The 23,077-nt window shown below is 42.0% G+C and overlaps 1 long non-coding RNA gene across 1 annotated transcript in view; it reads left to right on the forward strand.

Moving 5' to 3' along the window:
* LOC142493047 (uncharacterized) overlaps positions 1-1,645 on the forward strand; it is a 43,762-nt gene extending 42,117 nt beyond the window's left edge. Inside the window, exon 3 of the long non-coding RNA XR_012800967.1 lies at positions 1,323-1,645. This is a non-coding gene — a long non-coding RNA (uncharacterized LOC142493047). The remainder of the gene's footprint in view (positions 1-1,322) is intronic.
* The last annotated feature ends 21,432 nt before the right edge of the window (positions 1,646-23,077 follow it).

Genomic DNA, 23,077 nt, shown 5'->3' on the forward strand with positions numbered 1-23,077 from the left:
GTCGGACCGAGAGGACCGTGTTGCTGGCTTATGAGAGCCAATCTCATAAATGCTTAAATTTGCAGTACTCTTGTGAGTGGGCATTTGTTTGATTTAATGTTCCTTTAATACATATTTTATTACGTTAATGCACTAGGTGTGCGCCTGTTTTTTTCCTTCTTTTTTCATATATATATATTTATTTATTGTAGGAACTGTCGGTCGATATGATAAACTTTTCACAGCTGAGTTGTTACATTATGCCCTCTTTGTGCCCATTGCTGTAGGTCTCGTACTCTGATCCTACTAAGTGAACATCAAAGAGCCATCAAATATAGATGTAGATGTCTATGATACAAAAGGACTTAGCATTTCTGTGATGTTGATAAAAAAAAATGTAGAAATCTATTTGACTGATTTTGTGTATGTGAAGACCAGCACTTGCTGAGCAATTTAATCAGTATCCACGCAACTAAACACCCACATAGCCATCACATTTGTGTGAATAGCTTAATTAAGAACATGTCTAGTGTGTTATAACTAGTGTTTAGGAAGTTTCACCTCTCCCTTCTAGGCTGGTTCAGATTATTGTTACCTTAGCGTGCGTGCAGAATGGTACACAGGCAAAACTGGAAATACCTGTTATTTCCCAATGACCTGAACATTTAGTTTATGTAAAGCCTTGGGTTATAGTAACACTTGCACGCGATTCCTTATTATAAATGCGGCTGGCAAATAACATTGAGGTGATGATTATGAAATGGACATTGCTCTCTTTCATGATCCTTTTTTTTTTTTTAATTAATGCTGGCATGGGCAGATTCTAAAAATCAATGTTGCATTTTAATGAGAATGATATTTATTTGTCATTGCAATAAACCATTTAAGAGCTACAGTAGAACTGGTGGAGTTAGCTAATTAATATCTCCTCCTGATGGCCAGTGGAGGTCACTGTTCTGTAAAGTTGTAAATCAGCAAGGCTTTTGTCTTCCTGGTGTGTATCTCTTGGGTTCATTCATGTCCAGTCAGGTTCAAGTGCACTGCTTGTGCACAGATCTGTTATTAAATAGATTAACATAATTATAGAGTTAATTAATGCCTGTGATATCAGATATGGAATCGGTGTTCACAGTATGTTATTTAAAAGAAAAAACAGTACAAAATAATAATTATTACACAAATAATAGCAGTGACATACAGTATGTAACTCAGGGTGTTTCTAAACACTAGAAGAAAGGTGGTGAAACTGGCATTTATCAAGGTTATTGATAAGATATCGGATTAATGCATTCTTAGAGAAGGAGAAATGCTAGAACAAACAACATTTTTTTTTCAATACACAGAAACGGGAGGTCAAAACTCTGGCGGCAAAGGAGGGACTTCTGGGATCGTGTCCAAATGATTTCATGGTTGCTGGCTCACTACTGACAATAACGCAGCTCTGAAGACCCCTGCTTCAATCCTGTAATACATATATTATTATTTTTTATTGCGCAGTGCTACATGTTTTGCTGCTTTAAGTCTTAGATGTCACAAGCATATTTATGCAATTAAAAGGTTGATAAATTGTAATTATATGATATTGTTTATTCCAGGAACCGTCTATTAAAAATTACTTTTATACACAGTAATACAACCAAATATATGCAGCAATGCTTTGCACTGTTGGACAACAAATACCTCAAATGGAAGAACTAATAATGTCTGTGGGTTTTCTGCATGGCCTTACATTGTTCAAAGCAGAAATGAGAAAACACAGATGTTACTTCGTATTTTTTTTTCTATGTTCTAAAAAAGTTTGATTGAACTTTTATACCAAAACCTTTTATTAAATTGCCCAATTTTGATTGGGAGTCTATTTTAATATATAAGTAGGCTTTTTTTTTATAGATGCAACACAGCAAATGTAGTACATAAGTGGTACTCCTATTCGAGAATGTGGAGAAAAAATGTTTTCACAGTGAATTCAGTCTTGGGCAAAAAAATGTGCACACCTGTACTCTGGAGCTTGGACCGGTCAGTAGCCAGGCAGGCTGACATTCTGTGCTTTCGTGACATGCCAGAGTTAAGAAGGATCTGAGCCTTGGTAAAATCATATATCCATGATCTCTGACTAATAAATGTACATGGCAAACTGTGACATTTTGATTTTTCTTTTCTACAATATCTGGAACTTGCTACTGTTTGTGTTCTGGGCTTTCTTTTGATAGATTATACAGTAATAACACCCACATAGTGAATCACAGTGCCACAATAAATTACTTCATCAGTCTTCTAGTATTAGTAGGATTTATTTTCTATCATAAATATGCACCAGTACTGACTCAGTTGTAATGCTCAATGATTTGAATGATCCTTAATTTTTGTGAAAATCTACTGATTTACACCGATTTACACTGTATCCTTCCAAAGCATTGCCACCACCTTCTGTATAACCCTTGTTTTAAACCTATTGTATTAAGTTTCATATACCTCATATATATTAATGTAAATAGGGAAACAGAACAAATAAAAAGTTAAGAACTGCTGAGCATGATATCAAAGGGACCAAGTACCAGTTTTTGCTTCTTTCCATCTTCACTTCAAGATGAAATTTGCAGCGAGCCAATTGCTGATAATCTCTTGGCAAACCGGCTAAGGACTGGGCAATCTTCAATGACATGTTTCTTGTTAGCAAGGATACAGTATAGTCAATTTCTTTCTTGATTCCACTGGGTCCATTCCATGTTTATTTTTTCTTGCAGAATTAATTCTGGATGTAAAAGTTGTAATATTCTGAAAATGTTACCAATCTGTCTGCTATAACCACTCTTACCAACTCATGCTTCGTACTTCTTTTTGGGTACCGATTTTTTCAATTAAATCTCCCATAATGATCTCGAGTTGGCTATTTCCTTTGTTGTTTAGTTGTCTTAAGTCTTTCTCTTCATTGTCTATGTGCTTGGATACAATTTGAAGCGTGTATGTCTTTGTCAACTGATTTGATAATTGTGGCTGCTCTTTTTGATGAACTTCCATACTCCACTATATCCCATTTCTTATTTTTAAGCTTGTCTTACAATTCTTGCAGTGCTGCTTCACTGGTGAGAGTCTGGCAGTTGTAGGTAGCCAGGGTCAGGTTTGAATTACAGCTTTTATTTAACCTATGGGGATTTTTAGCACTAGAAGTGCAACATTTTGACCACGCAAATCGTGCAAAACTGCTATTTTTTTGTGTGAAAATGTCAGCAAAATTATTTAGTTTCATTGAAATTTCTCAGAATTCGAGACCCCGAAAGAAGGTTTTTTTTCCTGGAGAGGAGGAGTGAATATTTTGCTTATTCAAATTAGATTATTTCCATAGGTGTCTCAGTTGTGTTAACCGGTACAATACTTCTTCACGTGTTATATAGATTAGCTTTTTTGGGAGGTATATAAGTCAGTGGGTACACTACTAACTTTGATCTTTCCAAGTATAATACATATATACAGTGGACTCTACGATATCCAAAATTGTTATGTCAGAAAAATTATGATCAACTGCATTACAGAATCTTCTGCAGGTTTGCATTTCAAGCAGTATTGTGATTATTTACTGAAAAGTATTTCAGTTTAACAAAAATAAGTGTCAGGTGAATCAATGGACTTTGATTCAATAGTAATCTGTCACATTCCTTTCTTTGTGTGTTTTTAGCTATCGAAGGATCTTTGGCGTATATTGTAACTCAGTGATTCTCAATCCGGGTGTTGTCATGTTAATATGTCACAAACAAAAGCCAGGTGTCACGGAAGACAAAGTAGTAAAGGAGTTGGACAAAATTAAGGAGCATACATAGAAATGCATTTTTGAGCTTAAGAGTGGGCACTTTCACTGATGTATGGATTCTAAGCGTTTTTCATTTTTGCATTTCTAAATAATGATTAACAAAACCTCAAAATAAGCCCAAAATATGTTTTCATTTTTTATGTCTTTTTTTTTTTGCAAAAGCTTGCAAGTTTTTTGTTTACAAACCAAAAAGTGAGCCCAGTTTTTTTTTTAAAGACAGAAATTTGTTTCAGAACATCTGAACAAAATGCAAAGTTCGCAAAGTGTGTATATTAAACCCGTATATCTGTCTCTCCTTGTGTAAACGTTTTAAAACAAGGAACAAAGTATTTAAGTTGACTTGGCATCAAATAAATAATAGTGTCACTAGAGATGGGTGGAAAAATCCAAATCCATTTCCCGGATATTTTAGGTCAAATTCGTGACCCCACCAAAAACCATGGATTGGGCGCTAAAAAAAAAAGAGCGAATTGTTAAAAATCCGGGATCTGATTCCAAAATATTGGAGATATGTATCTTGGGAAGTCACATGTGATCCCTACATTTTTGACTGAAATTTACATCTCAGGCAAAAATTTAGCAATCACATTGTCAAGAAGAAGCCTGATTGGGTGATGTACTATGTAATTCTTTCCCTTTAAAGGTGACCTCACACCGCACCAAAAAAGTGAAGGATTCACATACTTCATCAACAAGTCAGGTTGCTTGATGTAACACGATTGCAAGAGAAAAACTGAGGAGAATAAAACAATAGATAAGTAGAGAGGGGCAACGTATCGGGGATGAACCTCTTCTTCTGGCCCGTTCCCTACAGTCTAGAGGACCACAGGTACTTCCCTCTCCCTATATCTTAGCCACCAAGAAAATGACTTCAACTAGCTGAATAAAGGGATAAGCCCCAAAAAAGCGTCAATCAACATGCGGTCAAATCACAGAGCTGCTAGATAAGAAGTAAAGCTCAAATGAGTATGATAGTTGAGTCTCAACACAGCAGACAGCAGTTTTCCAGTGTTCCTGTCATATCGTGAGCCCGATACGTCGCCCCCCTCTACTTACCTATTGTTTTATTCTCCTCAGTGTTTCTGTTTACCTCTCTTCCCCCCCCTTCTCACCTATTTCCTGTAAGGAATCGGGGAGAGCGTCCCTCGCGCCATGCTCCCTCCTTACCTTCAGGCTCACGCAGCACCGCGGATCACACAGCATGCGTGCGCACACAAAGGACGTCATCTGACGTCACAGGGACTGGCCCCACCCCCTGATGCATCGCGTGTTGGCGTTGCGCGATGTGCACACATGATGCCTGTGCACCGTTCCCCAGCTACGTGTCAAGCCTCCTACTCATCTCATCACACCCACCTGTCTCCTGCATCTTCTGCCTATCCCTGCCTCCGCAGAGGCCGCACCTCCGTTCCTCCCCCCTGCTTCATTGGTCGCTCTTCCCCATATATGCTCAGCTGTGCCACTGACACTTTGGCTGAGCACAGTTCCTGGTACCCATGTGTTCATCACATCCTGTTCCTTGTCTTGCCTTGCCTCATCTTGTCTTGTCTTGTTGCCTTTCTGTGTACTGACCCGGCTTGACCCTTGGACTCCGCACCTCTGGCTTACTGACCCTGGCTTACCTCTGACCTTCCACATCTCTCCAACCCTGACCATGGCACCCAGACTACTACGATCCCACTGGCTCCAACATCTGACCTCGGCAAGTATCAAGACTATTCTTACATCTCCAATCCCGACCCGGTTACCTCGACCATCCACTCTCCAGATGTGCCCCTGTGGCTGTGGGTGGCATTTATACCCATTCCCACCTCAGTACCGGGGTCCAGCCTTGTTTGTGGTGAGCACAGCGTTACATTTCTCTACCATTGTTTTCACTCCCCCGCCTACCCCTAGCCACATCCTCCATTTTACACCCCTTTCCCTTAGATGCTATTCAGCAGTTGGCGTACGGTTTTTTCTCACATCTTTCATTTTGTACATTTTTATATTATATGCTTTCACATTAAATATTCATTGCAGATATCTGTTTTTTTTGTTCTGGTGTGCTGGGAATTATTTTGTTTATTATTGGTGTTTGGAAGGTGGAGGGCCCTCCCTTGTTCCCGTTGCACCACCTGTGTAGCTATGTTTTTCCTTGTTTATTTCATTGAGTGCTGTCTACTTAAAAACAAATGTTATAAGTTAAGTTATACCTCCTAAAACATAGGCACTGGACACAGGAATGACCAAATTCATAAAGGACAATAATACTAAATGAATATAAACTATATTACTATAAGAACACAAACACATAACCATACAGCAGCTGTAACAATCAAAATTCATCCCCACCAGGATCAATGTGAGATTAATATAGGAAATCAATTCAAGTTCTTGTGGACCATTTTATAAATGAGAATTTAGATATCAGAAAGTATATAAGTACAGCTCAATCCCCTTATAACGCTGTGCTTTGGGTCCAAAGAATCCCATTGCGTTATAAGCGGATCACGTTAGAAATAATGTACAATTGTATGCATTGTACAATAAAGTATTTAAGACACCAATAATCGTGTTGTAAAGTATTTATAATTACAAAAATTGGGAGCCACCGCTTGCATCGCGTTATAAGCTGATTCGCATTGTAACGGATCGCGTTATAACGGGGTTGAGCTGTATATAAATAATGTCACATAGACAATAAATGTCCACATAAATAAATTAGACTCTATTATATTCAGATCCATAGTCATAGGTAATAGAATTTCCAATGGAACATTAAAAATCTCATTGGTCCTAAGGGGTGTTGTGAGACCATTTGAAAAACCATATCCATATTCTATTTCCAAAAATTAAGAAAGATAAATACCTAATAGATGTTATAAAATTAGTTTTTATACTGTAGGTTAGAATTTATGATCTCACAACTAAGAACCTAATGATGATTGTTATGTAATGCAAACTATAATGTGACTACAAATTCATAATGGAAAAAAAAGCTGTGTGTGCTGTGCACGCGCATAGTAAGTGAAACTTCTTTGACTTTTGTCACAGAAATTGTATTTGTATTGGTGATGTTTTAATTAAAAATCAAAATACAATTTCATTGACAAAACGCTCGGCACACATCCCCTGTATTAGCTATTTGCACTAAGTGTGAATTCCTTGTGTGTATGTGTGTCAGTCAGTGTGTGTATGTGTGTCGGTGTGTGTGTATGTGTGTCAGTCAGTGTGTGTGTATGTGTGTGTGTATATGTGTGTCAGTCAGTGTGTGTGTGTGTGTGTGTGTATGTGTGTCAGTCAGTGTGTGTGAGTATGTATGTATGTATGTCAGTCAGTGTGTGTGTCAGTCAGTCAGTCAGTGTGTGTGTATGTGTGTCAGTCAGTGTGTGTGTGTGTGTGTGTGTGTGTGTCAGTCAGTGTGTGTGTGTATGTGTGTCAGTCAGTGTGTGTGTATGTGTGTCAGTCAGTGTGTGTATGTGTGTCAGTCAGTGTGTGTATGTGGGTCAGTCAGTGTGGGTCAGTCAGTGTGTGTATGTGAGTCAGTGTGTGTGTGGGGGGGGTTGTGTGTGGGGGTGTGTGTGTGGGGAGGGTGGTGTGTGGGGGTGTGTGGGGGGGTGTGGGGATGTGGGGGGGGTGTAGGGGGTGTGTGGGGGTGTGGGGTGGTGTGTGTGGGGGAGTGTGTGGGGGGGTTGTGGTGGGGGTGTGTGTGTGGGTGGGTCAGTCAGTGTGTGTGGGGTTGTGGGTGGGTCAGTCAGTGTGTGTGGGGGTGTGGGTGGGTCAGTCAATGTGTGTGGGGGTGTGGGTGGGTCAGTCAGTGTGTGTGGGGGGGTCAGTCAGAGTGTGTGGGGGTGTGGGTGGGTCAGTCAGTGTGTGTGGGGGTTTGGGTGGTCAGTCAGTGTGTGTGGGCTGTGGGTGGGTCAGTCAGTGTGTGTGGGGGTGTGGGTGGGTCAGTCAGTGTGTGTGGGGGTGTGGGTGGGTCAGTCAGTGTGTGTGGGGGTGGGTCAGTCAGTGTGTGTAGGGTGTGGGTGGGTCAGTCAGTGTGTGTGGGGGTTTGGGTGGGTCAGTCAGTGTGTGTGGGGGTATGGGTGGGACAGTCAGTGTGTGTAGGGGTGTGGGTGGGTCAGTCAGTGTGTTTGGGGGTGTGTGTGGGTCAGTCAGTGTGTGTGGGGGTGTGGGTGGGTCAGTCAGTGTGTGTGGGGGTGTGGGCGGGCCAGTCAGTGTGTGTAGGTGGGTCAGTCAGTGTGTGTGAGGGTGTGGGTGGGTCAGTCAGTGTGTGTGGGGGTGTGGGTGGGTCAGTCAGTGTATGTGGGGGTGTGGGTGGGTCAGTCAGTGTGTGTGGGGGTGTGGGTGGGTCAGTCAGTGTGTGTGGGGGTGTGGGTGGGTCAGTCAGTGTGTGTGGGGGTGTGGGTGGGTCAGTTAGTGTGAATGTGTCAAGCTGCAGCCAGGGGCAGGGTGTAACATTGAGCACCACCTCTCTCCCCCCCCCTTATGCAAATTCTGCACACACACACCCCCGCACGCAAATTCTGCATACACCCCCCCCCCCGCACACAAATTCTGCACACACACACACCCCGCACGCAAATTCTGCACACACACACCCCCGCGGGGTACATCCACCCGGCACGGGCATGAGTGACCGAGCCCCTGTGCCGTGCAGGTTGCGCCCGGGTTTGCATCGTGTGCCACTGCGAACGCCCGCGTCAGTGGAGGGCTGAATGGCGCCGCTGCCAAAGGGCGTTAGGAGCGTGGGGGTGGAACGACGCAGCTGCCAGCAACTTCTGCGCATGTGTGGCGTCTGTCAGCGGCGCCATCACAAATGCGCATGCGCGACATGGCAGCGGTCGTGGAACAGTTAGGCGGGCCGTTAGGAGAGGCGGCTATCGCCGCCGCATATGTCAACAGCTGGGTGTGTGGGGGTGTGTGTGGGGGTGCGGTGGCGATTAGGAGCGGCGCCGGCGGCTATCGCCGCCGCCGCCGCATGTGACAGGGGACGTGTGAGCGGAGCGGCGTCCATTACGTGACGTCACTTCCGTTTCACATTTCGCCCCCCATCTATCCAGTTTTGCTCTATCAGGACTAGGTGCCACGAAAGAAGTTTCACTTCAAAAAGTCTACATTATAGAAGATTTTAAATGGATGTATCCATAGGGTATATAGAGAGATAATCTACAAAATGTAAGTAGATTCTCACAGCTCCTTGCTAGATTTACAATGAAGATTCACATAATCATATAGTTACAGTACATCTTATGGATCTATCCAAATCCCTAAAGGTCTACATATATGCAATAGGTCCTAGTCATCATCTAAGAAAACGAAATTAAATCTTCCTCTAGGTGAAAATTCCATTATGTATTGGAAACTCAAATAATTAGGTGAAATATCCAAGTATATAGCTGTGTTAGTTGACATCCATCAGAATATGGTCTATAACAAAAGGACAAACGATCTACATCTAGTCCTTGATGTTACACAGCACAAACTGGACTCTTAAATGCTTAAACTAATCTCATTGAGAATGTCAAAGTATCCATAAAGTCCCATCTGTCCTCATGAACATCCACATAAATATGATTATCCAAATAAAGAAATGCAAAGTTATAGAGAAAACAGATCATCTAAGAAAGTCGCTTAGGTTCCATTCTGTATTTAGACCCTCAGTGATTTTGGTTTTTAATAGAAAAATCCACTGTGCTTCCCTACGATCAAGACGTTTTACAATGTCACCTCCACGTTCTTTACGTATGATCTTATCTATTCCCATTAACGCAAAGTTCTTAATTCCCCCACTCTTACATTCACAGAAATGTTTTGAAACAGGGTGTAATAAATCTTCTTTCTTAATCAATCTAATGTGTTCTTGTATTCTTGTTTTCAAATTTCTCGTTGTCCTTCCTACATATCTTTTTTCACAACCACATGGGATTAAATATATAACAAACGTACAGTTGAAATTGTTAACTCTATATTTTTTTCGTGGGTTGTGAGTAAATAAAGTGCTGGGTGGCTTCATGTATCTGCAAACATTGCAGGCTCCACATTGAAAGGAGCCCTTTATAATGAAGGTATCCACACGTTTGTTGACTGTAGCGACTTTGCTAAGTGAAACATAAGCAGCTATGGTTTTGGCTTTGCGAAATACACATCTTGGGCCTGATTTCATATAGTCACATAGACCAGCATCCATGTGTAATAAATTCCAATGTTTAGACAAAATTGACTTAACCTGGTTACTCTTTTTGTTATATTGAGATTTAAACAATGGTGAACTGAGATTACTAGAGTATTTCCCCATCTTTTTAATCTCGAGACGTCCTTTTTCCTGACTTGTCAGATTTCACAGAGGAATCTAGAAGGGAATCGCTATCAAGATTGAGCACATCTTCAAAAGCTTTGTCTAAGACTTCGAGTTGGTATCCCCTTTCTAGAAAACGTTTTTTTAGTTCTTCAGATTGAGTGAGAAATCCATGTAGAGGGGAACAATTTCTCCTCAATCTGATGAACTGACCTTTGGGTATTCCTGAGATCAATGGCCTGGGTGGCAGCTGTCTGCTCTCAGAAATGAATTCCTGGAGTTCTCCTTCCTGAAGGTGTTAATCTGAATTTACAAGTCCAAGTCTATGTACAAATGGAGGTCCAGAAAGTGCACGTGTTGTAAATCATAAGTGTTATCATTGATGTAATAAAAAAAGGAACGTAGTGTTTCACCATCCCACTTCCAAATTATAATTAAATTGTCAATGAAACGCTTGTAAAATATAATATTATTTCTAAAGTGATTAGTGCTGCTATATTTAGAAATGTGTTTCCCACCACCCCATAAATAAATTCGCATAAGAGGGGGTGAAGCTCGTCCCCATTGCTTTGCCTTTTAATTGTAAATAAAAATTGTGATCAAACAAAAAATAATTGTGTGTGAAAATAAGTGCCCTTTGTATTCTCCAACGTCTTAGCGTGAAAATACACCGTCTGCCAACTCAAGGACGACTCCAACCTCCGGAGGATTTAACCCCACTCTTATAGCGCTGATGACCTGGGAAAACAAAATGGTGGACGAGCTCGGGAGAAAGCAGTAATTGAGTCAGACAACCACCAAGGAAGCTTTGTCAGAAAACTGTTCTCTCTCATTTATTGAAGGGTTACAGCCAGTTTATATAGCAAACTTGGGCATAGAAAAACACAGATATGAGAACATACTTCCCCTTTTACTTCACAATCTGTCTATCTCAGCAAAATGACAGTTAGACAGTTTATGGTCTGAGAAAGGGGCACATTTCCTAGTTAGGAGGCCGTTAAGGAAATGGCAGTATGTTGTGAAATGCATTGTTGTGTAACTTATGCCCAGTACGGCTGAAGACAAGTTCCTGTTTTCTACAGGGCAAAATAAGTCTGAATGAGTCTGAACAAACATAGTTCAGCTAAAGATAAGTAGGTGACAGGTCAAGTCACATTCTCAGACCTGCCTGCACAGCACAATTACATATGGCATATGGCATGTGATTAGTTCCTGAGACTTAAACGTTAGTACAGAATAGTTATAGAAAAATGGTTATCCAGCAATCAAAATGGAGTCCCCCCTTATATGCACATTTACAATCCCCCCTTTTGTCATCATAAAATGACAATTAACCTCTAGGATATGGGGGTCTCGTATTGGATTTGAATGTTATCATAATCCATCAAAGGTATCTGGACTCTAGTGGCAGTAGGTCCAGAGTTACGTATCATATTTGAGAAGCTGTGAATGGGGGCATTAACGTCCAGTGATGCATATGTGTGATCAATGGACTTACCAAAAGGCATAATCATTTTACATAAAGATAAGCACATAAATTTGCAGCATGAAAAAATAATAACTAATACTACGATTATACTAGTGATTACTATCAGTCCCATAAGAAGTTTCCTTCCCAATTCTCCAATCCATGCACCTAACCCAAAAGTCCAATCAAACTGATCAATTCTCTCAGTAATGTCTGTGACAAGAGTTTTGATGTCAGCGACATGACTTTGCAATGATTTGGAGTGATCAGAGAGATTGAAACAACACATTCCCTGAAAATCTTGACATCCGTGCTCATGTTTAAGCAAAAGATAATCTATTGCGGCGCGATTTTCCAAAATTGCTTTGCGTGTATCTTGTAAATCTATCATTAGTTCTTCTAGGGCCTGGGAAGTGTGATTTAACCCCTTGGCTACAGTGCATGCCAGTTTGGCGAGAGTTCTTGCTGTATACACAGCCAATCCAGGAACTCCAACAAGGGAAGCTGCTAGACTTACAATTTCAGTGGTTGATAATAAATTTACATGTGGATCGCAATTTTCAGTAAGTGAAATAGTGGATCGCTTAACTTTGGTTTGATGTAAGCCAGGTTCTACAGAAAACATCATTAACCCTAACCTGGTGAGAGCACATGGCCCCCCTGTGATGTTTCCTGGTATGTAAGTATAGGTAGTATTACCACAAGAGAACAACCATCCAACGGGAAGTTTAACAGGATAAAGATGGCTTGGTGTGCTTACTGTGTGATTGCAACTCATAGTGTTATTGACGCTAGTGCATTTGTCATCAGTTCGACTACACAATATTCTGGTCATGTTGGTGGAAACTGAGGGCGTCAATTTTACTTGCTTACATTTACCTATCTTTTCAGGATTACATGTCATTTGATAACATATGTCACCCTGTGTTATATTCTGGGTCTTAATTTGTGTCATGTTAAGCCATTTCTCACCAATACACTGGGGACAGTCACGACAATATTCATAAACAGAAAAATGCTGTCGCACATCATGATGTTCCGCTAAACTATCGTTATTGCTTATGCTAAACACTTTTAACAAAATCTCTACTGGTGTGGGTACTGCTATTAAACAGCTTGTGAGTATGTCAGTTGTGCTGGTCATGTCGGTTAAACAGAAATGTGACATATTCAGTACCTCAACAGCCAAATGCTTCCAAATGTTAGTTTTGACTTCCGTTAGAAATGAAGCCATGCGTTTGGAGCGTGTGTAATGTTTTCCTGGCAAATTGTGAGAGTTAAACTGGACCTGTGGTACATGGGTTTCGCTTTCATCTTGTTCTTTGGAGATGAGAGAAGAGAGTTCACCTTCTCCAGAGAAAACATAACTTTCAGGTGGACTGTGGTTAGGGCAGGTTATAGTGGTACTCGTTACCCTAAGTCTATTACCGTAGAGGGCGCAAAAAGCGCATATTATTATTGTCAATACGTTCAAGAGTAGACAAACGCGTATGCATCTGCGCCGATTCTTCTGAAATCGTGTCTCTGGTATTTGACGAATCTCAACTTCTGGCTCTACTCCTTCGTTGACTTGATACGTGATGCGTGAATCCATGTAGACGAATCTTCAGTCAGCACAGCTGTACGAGTAACTGCGAGGATCGTGGTTGGAAGACCGTAGGGCGGTTCTGTTGTCCCTCCTTTGGCGGGTAGGCGCTTGACCACGACTTTGTCTCCGGGCTGGAAACGATGTGTCGGCTTATCTGAAGGGAGCGGAAGAGAAGAAGAAACATCACCATAGATGCCATTCAATTTCTGTATCAAGTGATGAACATAATTCTCTTGAATTTGCTCTAGGTCTCCAACTTCCTTTGGGCAATACGTACCATGAGCCCAGGGAGTTGGAAACGGTCTCCCCATTAAAATTTCAAAAGGTGACAATTTGGTAGTACTATTCGGGGTCATCCTAATTTCTGCAAGGACTGCGGGAAGGACATCTGGCCATCTTGAAAAGGTACCATTTGTTCCCTTACGCAGTTTATCCTTGATCGTGCGATTGGTCCTTTCTACCTGACCTGAAGACTGTGGGTGGTAAGGTATGTGAAACTTCCAATCTATAGCGAGAGTCTTAGCAACTCCTTGAGTCACCTGGGATGTGAAATGTGTTCCTCGATCACTATTTATTTGAAGAGGACATCCCCATCGGGGGATGATTTCCTTGCAAAGTATTTTTACAACAGTCTTTGCATTTTCGTTCGATGTAGGAAATGCCTCAACCCATTTGCTGAATTGATCTACCATTACCAGTAGGTATTTCAGCTTTCCCGCAGCTGTTGGCATCTGTGTGAAATCAATCTGTATTTGCTCCATTGGGCCACTAGGTGGCGGTAGATGTTCATGTTTTGCGGGTCGTGTTCCTTGTGTGTTATTTCTGATGCATGGTAGACATCTAGCTAGTTGTGTCTCAACTACCTGATCAATGTCTCTAACTAGGAACAATTCCTTAATCTGATCACCTGTAGCTTTCTTTCCTTTATGCCCAATTCCATGGAAATGTGAGATTAGAATAGGGCTGGCTATTTTAGGAAAACCTATCACTGTGTCCTTAGTCCAAATCCCATTCTCATCTTTGCTCAAACCTTTTCCCTCCCATAGCTCTACATCTTTTTCTTCTGCAAGTTCTTGTAACATTTTAAGATCGTAGTCTGGGAGATGGCATGTCATTACCATATTGAGCTGTGTGTCAACAGTGGTGTGGTATGCAGGAAACATAATTTGTGATCGTGCAGCCTCTTTTGCATGAAAATCGGCCAACTCATTACCTTTGGCCTCATCTGTCTCTCCACCAGCATGTCCTTTACATTTAACAATTGCTAGTTTACCGGGTAGCAACATGGCTTCCAGTAACTGCTCTACCAATGTGGCATGTGATATTCCCTTACCATCAGCACTTACAAAACCACGATTTTTCCAAATTACTCCAAAATCGTGTACGACTCCGTATGCATAGCGAGAGTCTGTGTAAATGGTTACCGTATTCTGAGATGATGCTTTACATGCTTCGGTCAATGCTATTAATTCTGCTGCTTGAGCTGAAACAAACGGTAACGCTCCAGAACAGATTACTGTGTCTGGTAACCTAACTACTGCAAATCCCGTCAGATATACTCCATCTGAGGGCTTAGAGCATGACCCATCTACAAACAATACATCTCCCTCCTTAAGGGGCGTACTTTCTAAGTCGCTCCTTACTGATGTCGTGTTGTGTATGTTTTGTAGGCAGTCATGATCTTCATTGCCTATGTCAGAGTTGTGTAGTAACAGTTTAGACAGAATTTGAGCAGGACCAGTGTGTGGTGGGTGATATTTGACAGTGAGGTTTGAGGTAGATGTGAGGATAGTTTCATACCCTGTTCTACGCTGTGCGGTCATGTGCTGCGTAGTGAGGTTCTTGAGAACATGTAGGACCTGGTGTGATGTATGCAAGGTTAGTTTGTGTGACAGCACAATAGTTTGTACTGCTTCTACCAAAATAGCGCATGCAGCTACTTGTCTTAAACACGCTGGGAACCCTTGCACAATCTCCTGCAGTTTCTTAGAATAGAATGCCACCGGTCTATAGCCTGAGCCATGTTCTTGTGCTAGTACGCCAACAACCGCGGTACCTGTCTCGCTGCAAAACAAATGGAAAGGCAGGTTATAGTTCGGCAAGCCCAGAGCGGGGCTAGAACACAATGCAGTCTTAAGTTCAGTGAATGCAGCGATATTCTCTGGCGTCCATTGCAGTGGGTCTGGCATATGCATCAATGTCAATTGTCTCAAGATGTTATCCCAATGGGAACAGTTCGGTATCCATTGGCGGCAATAGGTAATCATCCCCAGAAAAGACAACATAGCAGCTTTCGTCTTGGGTTTGGGGAGAGTGGCAATTACCTTGACTCGGTCTGGCGAAAGGAGTCTCTGTCCTGGCTGTAGTATGAAGCCTAAATATTTGACAGTTTGTTGCACCAACTGTATCTTGTGTGGTGAGACCTTATGACCTGTAGCAGCGAGATGCTCCATCAGACTATGCGTATCCAGAGTGCACGCTTCCTCAGTTTGACTGCAGAGTAGTAAATCATCCACATACTGCAGCAAAACAGAGTCACCGGGCGGACACCAGTCAGCAAGAGTCATGCGCACTATCAGGCTGTAAGCCGTGGCGGAATCGCAATATCCCTGTGGTAAACGAGACCACCTAAATTGTTCACCTTTGTAGGTAAACGCAAACAAAGATCTTGTGTTAGGGTGTACCGGAATGGAAAAGTAAGCTGAGTTCAGGTCTATTACCGTGAAATAGATCGCTGTTGCAGGTATGGCTGTAATGATCGCTGTAACATCTGGTACTATAGGCGCTAATGGTTGCACTAATTGATTAACTGCGCGCAAATCTTGTGTAAAACGCCACTGCGAACTGTTAGGTTTCGGTACTGGGTTAACTGGTGTGTTGTATGGTGAGACAGTTGGTTCTATCACTCCCTTTGTGAGTAACTCCTTAATGATCGGTTCGATACCTGCTTCCTTCTCTGCAGATAATGGGTACTGTTTGATGTAAACCGGACTTACTCCTGGCTTTAGTGTGGCCTCATATGGTGTACATGAGATGAGACCTGGGTCAGTGTGAGAAGTAGCCCATACCCGTGGGTCAATGTCCTGTAATGATAAAGGTATGTCAGTAGAAAAAAGATTCCATTCTATATCCCATATCTCGTCAATAGGTAAATACTTGTCCTGTAATACAAGCTGCTGTCCTTGAGCCCATATGAAGGCTCCTTTGTCTGATGCAATGTAGACAGTCGTTGGTGTGATCCATACACCTTCAATGCGAGCAGACACATCTGAGTGTGCTTCAGGGTCATGCATCTCTGCTTCTGGATCATAGACAATACATGAAACAGGATTAGCAAATGTCATGCGTGTGTAAGGCATATCACCATGGATGGCAAAATCTGACAATTTGGTCAGTTGTTCAACTAATCTGTCTGGCATTGTTAACCCTCGGACTTTGAGTCTGCCAGTATCATGCTGAAAAAGAGAAAGATCATAATCATTGGGGGAGAGATGTGGAGAACTTACAATAATCCCCCCCTTGTCATCAATGCTTATGTCAATTTGCATTTTGGCCATGAGATCACGTCCTAATAAATTCACTGGACATTGTGGAATAACCCTGAAAGGGTGTTTCCAGTGTTTGTCAGACCTAGGATTTAATTGAACTGACAAAATGGGAGTGTTGTAACATTTAGTGAGAGTACCCTCAATACCCATAGAGGACTCGTCTGCTTGCTTCATTGGGCCCTTGTAAGAGTGTTTATTAAGACAAGAACGCGTTGCACCTGTGTCTACAAGAAAATCAGTTAATCTGCCATTGACATACAATGATAGTAATGGTATATCTAACCATCCATTAGACACAGAAGCTTGTGGGCAGACGAGGGTTTCCGTCCTCGGGCATCCCTATTGGCTATAAGGCATCTCTTGGTTCCATGCAACATTATATTGAGGGCTGGAAACATTTTGGCCCTGATAATTGTGACTTTGTTGGGGCCTCTGAGTGTTTTGCTGTATGTTTCTGCTGCTATTCTGCTGGTATTGTGGTTGGCCCTGCTGACCATAGCCTTGATGCTGCCTGTGATTTCCCTGACTTTGATAGTCCTGCTGCTGATAATTTTGTTGTTGGTTGTTACCCTGAGAAGGGGCCCAACATTCCTGTCTCCAGTGTCCCTGTTTGCCACAGTTAAAACAAGTGCCTGGTCTGCGCTGATTATTCCCTTGGGCTCCCCTACCTTTTCCTCTATTGTGACCTCCCCTGCCCCTGTAATGATTTCCTCTAGCATTCTGCACTGAGCCATCGTGAGCATGCATAACAGTTTCAGGCGGGGGAGGGGGTGGGGGCAACGGTGTACGATCTGGGAAAGCTCCTGCACCATCCTTAATGGCCAGGTCACCCATTATCTTATCGGGCGTCATTGTCTGCCAACCAGTCACAGTCATGTAAACAATCTGTCTATGTGTGTCGCATAAACCATTAAGTAAAGATTGTACATACAAAATATTCATCTCGTCATCTGTTGCCTTAGGGTATTGCATACCTGCAGTATTAACCCATTCGTTCTTAAATCTGCGGCAAAAATCAGTAACTGACTCATCATCTTTCTGCTTAAGAGTCATAATCAGACCTACATTTTTCCTGGATCTGCCTTGCTCAAAAAAGTATTTCTCCAATAGTTCCCACATTTTGGCAATAACACCTGGATTATCCCAAACAAATTCACCTTCTGCTGGTGCACGGTCAGCAGAACTCAATAAACTGAAGCTACCCCTCTTACCGGGTGCATCAAACTTCTTACTCAAGTATATGTCAGCCTTAGACCAATCAATGTCAATGTGTCCTGTCAAACAATCTAGGCAAAATCTAATGTCACCTCCTGTAAATTGATACCCTTGACTTTTCTTTTTAAGGTATTTAATTGCACCACTTGGATTTTTAAAAGGATCCGGGCAGCCTTTAGCCCATGATTCCATTAATGTGGTGTCTACAGAGTGAATCAAGATATCATTTCCTAAAGTCATAAACGGCAATGCTAACTCAACCCCTGCTTCAGCACAATCCTGTTTGTCAGCTTGTTGTGTCGTTTGTAATGCCTGTCGTGTTCTATGTGATATGGGGGAATCCTGTCTCGGAGTATTATACCTTCTGATTTCATCAGCGAGTTTAATTGAATCAGCTAAAGTGTCAGCTAACAATGATTCGTATTCGCGCTTCTGAGCGGTGCGAATTAAATCTTTCCTAGAAACATTTCTCGGTGTGAAAACAGATGATTGCGGTGTAGCTAGGACAGGTTTGGCATTACTATGTGCGGGAGTTAATTTTGCAGCACGTGAATCATTGAACACGTCTTTAAATTCCTTGAATTCCTCAGTCAGTACCCTTACAGAAGCACAGAATTCCTTAACTCTATCACTGCTGACCCCTGCAGCTGACTCAGACGTCACAGAAGCTGCTGAAACAGTGTTTTCTTTAAGTTTACTTAAAGGCAATCGGCTAGTGGGTGATGGTATGTCGGAATGAGATGAATCCGAACCAGAATCTTCCCCTTCGCTCTCCCCGGAGACAGGGGGTGAACCATGAGAAGAAAGTCTTGTGGGGCTTACGACAGTGGCAAGCTGTCTTTTTGGGCTTTTTTTAGAGGACGACTTATGATGCTCATATTCAGAGCGGTGTACCACCTCTGATTCTGCATCGTTTCTCAACTCCACATAGGTGGATTGAGAGGGCTGTGGGCAAATGTCATTACTCTCCTCCCTTCGTACGGGTGTAGGAGGTTTGTGGTGGCTTGCAGCATAGTGTGATAACACTGCCAACATGTTAGGATCAAAACTTGGAAATAGTGGCACAGGTGTGATAGGACTATACGGGGGTACTTGTAACATCACACAAGGCGGCGGTGGTGGGGGCAAAACATCAGGAGGTAATAACTCCTGTGGGGGTGCATTAGGGGCTTGGGAATACATTGTAGTGAGATTATCGGGCGGTGGTGGCCAAATTGGCTCATCACATTTTGGGGCTTTGTTTCGTCTCGCCTCATCAATGTGAGGTGCAACTTTTACCCAAATGCGGCCACATAATGCCATATAATGCATGTCCCACTCGGGATCAGGCTGAAACCATAGCCATTCAGGATCTCCACCCAAACATAATCCTTTTATCATTGTCATATGATATGCGGCAAAACTACCTTCCCTCGGGAAAGGGTTGGAAGACTGCATTCTTTCAGACCACCCAGCCATATTATCCACAAAAGGAACAGTGTAAAAATCTGACGTACATGCACTGACAAAATCTTTAGGAGTTTCTATGTCAGGGTTATATTCTCTGTTAATGATAAGTGTAACAGTCGGCTTCCTGCTGGGAGTTGTGCAAGCTATGTCAACAGATACATTGCTATTATTACAATCATTGTTTCCCCTAGGGCCACGTTTGGAGTTGGAAATTCCCATCATTCAGGCAATGCAAATCGTACTTGATTTACAAAACAAAAAATCAAGGTCGGTTTGCACTGTAAAAAGGTATGGGCAACACAGCGTAATATCATGCACTTATATACTTAGCACTTATACACTTAGCACTTATATACTTAGCACTTATACACTTAGCAATTTATATGTCTTATATATCTTATCTTATATATATGACGACATGCCCATGCACAATAATACAGAAAAAAGAAAAAATCCCTTAAAAATCCCTTACAATCCTCCTCCCCCCTTAAAAAAAATACACTTTTCCCACAGACACTATAAGAGTTTTTCAAGCAGATACCCAACTATATCGCTTGTTCCTATCTCTCAACAGGGACTATAACCCTGTGTATATACTTCTGTCAAGGATTCATATAATCCTGACTTCACTTCGAGCCTTTACTCAAGTGTTTCTATGGTTTTCCTTAACCTTGGATCATCCGGTGCAGCGGTAACTCTAAAAACTTCTAAACCTTAAAACCTTATGGGCTCTTTGGGCAAGAAGACACAGACGGATAATATACAGATAAAATATATATCTTGTACGCTTACCCCGAATGTGGCTTCTTTCCCAACTTCCGACACCATGAAAATAAGTGCCCTTTGTATTCTCCAACGTCTTAGCGTGAAAATACACCGTCTGCCAACTCAAGGACGACTCCAACCTCCGGAGGATTTAACCCCACTCTTATAGCGCTGATGACCTGGGAAAACAAAATGGTGGACGAGCTCGGGAGAAAGCAGTAATTGAGTCAGACAACCACCAAGGAAGCTTTGTCAGAAAACTGTTCTCTCTCATTTATTGAAGGGTTACAGCCAGTTTATATAGCAAACTTGGGCATAGAAAAACACAGATATGAGAACATACTTCCCCTTTTACTTCACAATCTGTCTATCTCAGCAAAATGACAGTTAGACAGTTTATGGTCTGAGAAAGGGGCACATTTCCTAGTTAGGAGGCCGTTAAGGAAATGGCAGTATGTTGTGAAATGCATTGTTGTGTAACTTATGCCCAGTACGGCTGAAGACAAGTTCCTGTTTTCTACAGGGCAAAATAAGTCTGAATGAGTCTGAACAAACATAGTTCAGCTAAAGATAAGTAGGTGACAGGTCAAGTCACATTCTCAGACCTGCCTGCACAGCACAATTACATATGGCATATGGCATGTGATTAGTTCCTGAGACTTAAACGTTAGTACAGAATAGTTATAGAAAAATGGTTATCCAGCAATCAAAATGGAGTCCCCCCTTATATGCACATTTACAGTGTGTTATTAAGACAGAAATAGCTTCAATAATAAAAGTGGTTTTAAACAGTGAGTTTTCTGGACCTCAATAAAATGACATACAGCTGCTATCCCCTGGTCATGTCTAATAATAGAGTCAAGAGAAATAACATCTAGACTTACCCAAATGTAGTCCTGTTTCCACTCAACTTCCTGAATTTGTCTAAGTAGATCTCCTGAATCTAGAATAAAGGAAGGTAATTGTCTGACAAACGACTGTAAATATCTATCCACATAACGTGAAAGCCCATCTCCCAAAGATCCAATACTTGAGACTATTGGCCGGACCTTTGGAAGATGGTGGAAAATGGGGGTAACCGGGTTGAGATTAACAATGAATCCCACCTCTTCTTTGGAAAGGACATTAGTGAGTGTCCCCAAGTCTATGAGATCTAACAAGGATTTAAGCTATAAATTCGTGGAGTCTTGTGGTAGGCCAGAGTAGAAGGAACAATCCCGAAGTTGGCGGTGAGCCTCCCTGAGAATGTCCGTCCTACTCTGGACCACCACAGCCCCTCCCTTATCAGCACTTTTGATCACTAAATCGTGATTTGTCCTGTATATTTTTGAGCGCTAACATTTCCTCTCTATTTAGATTATCGTTATCGATATATGAATGGAAAAATGAAAAACCTTTTGCCAATGTGCGCAGATCTCGAATTACTAAATTTTCAAACATGGTGATATACGGACCCTTTGCATATACTGTATAGGATCAAAAATAGAACTTTTTTAAATTTTGATTTTCACTCACCAAATGCTAGAGTGGTAGAATTGTCACGAACACCACCTTGTTCCTCCCAAAGATCGTCCATATCCCTCAAAGAACAAGTATCCTGAAGGTTTACAGGCGAACCGTGGGAGGCACAGGAGGACCTGGAGAATGGTAAAGGCCTGGAGAATGAGAAAGAGATTACAGAATTAGACATTTCTTGAGGCATAGAAACAGAGTTATCCTGCAGGGTAGACTCACTCTCAGGGATGTTATTACAATGAAAATGAAAATGTTTTTTAAAAGTATGTTTATGAATGAATTTATGGACATCAACTACCGTACTAAACAGGTCGAGATCCTTAGTTGGTGCATATTTATGACCCTTATTGAGAAGTGCTGTCTCAGCTGCCGACAACTCTGTTCCTGACAAATTAATCACATTATCAATTTTGTTTAGGAATTCTTCTTTCTTTTGTAAGGTTACCGCCTTCCGTCGGTTTCTCTTCCCTCTCCTGGTTCCTTTGCGTTTTTTTGGAACAGTGCAAAGTTTTTTTGCGGTTGTTGATAGATGTAGGCGGACGCTCACAGAGGTATGCAAGGGAGTCTGGTTATAGTGAAATTAAATAAGGCTTTTATTGCGCCTGTTTCCTTAGCATCAGGAAACCATCCAAACAAGGGGTAAACAAAGCTTCTATTCACTTGGGAGTATTTCTAGTGAAATACTATGCAATCCACCACTCCCTTTAGATAAGCATGTCTCCCAGCCCCAAACATATAGCATGAAATGAACAGATATAAAAAAAAGTCTTATAAATGAAAGTCTTATCTGTTCCTAGTGGTTTGGAGGGAAAATCTTCTCTGTTCCTGGTTGCTACCTTTTCTTCAGGATTTGTCAGCATTCAGGTTTAGAAGTTTCTTCTGTGTCTTGCAAGCAGCCTCTTCTGGTACAGTAGACTCAAGACGTCTGTCCCCATGTTAGTCTCACAAGTTGTGAGAGTAAAGGACAATCTCTGCTTTGTCTCCAAGTTCAGCTCAGGTGTGAGCTAAGGAGTCTCCCTTCCTGTCTCAAAAGACAGGCTTTTCTAAGCAATCTAATCAGGCAGGTGGTGTTTGTTAATTGACTACCAGCAGTTAACCACCACACTGCTGGATTAGAGGCACATTACCTGAACAGGGCTAACTCCCCTGTTACATACCTCCCCTGTTTGTGGGAAGCTCGGACTTGCCACGGCCAAAGCCCATCCTTCCACTCTCATTCTAGATATCTCTGTGACTTGAATGAGAGTGGATGGAGGAAGAGAACCCTCAGTCCCGCTGGGATTGGAGCCCTTTTTCCAGTTTATTCGCGTCTCCTCCCGAAGGTGCTTGAGATCAGCACTCCTCAGTCGCTCGAGGAGGACTTTTTCTAAGTATAGTCTTTTTGCTATGTGCGCGGTCATGAGATTTCCCTCACGTCGGGTGCTCATCTTATTGTAGGCAGACTGTATGGCAGTATTTGCAG

Source organism: Ascaphus truei, chromosome 4, assembly GCF_040206685.1.
Source record: "Ascaphus truei isolate aAscTru1 chromosome 4, aAscTru1.hap1, whole genome shotgun sequence".
NCBI lineage: Eukaryota > Metazoa > Chordata > Amphibia > Anura > Ascaphidae > Ascaphus > Ascaphus truei.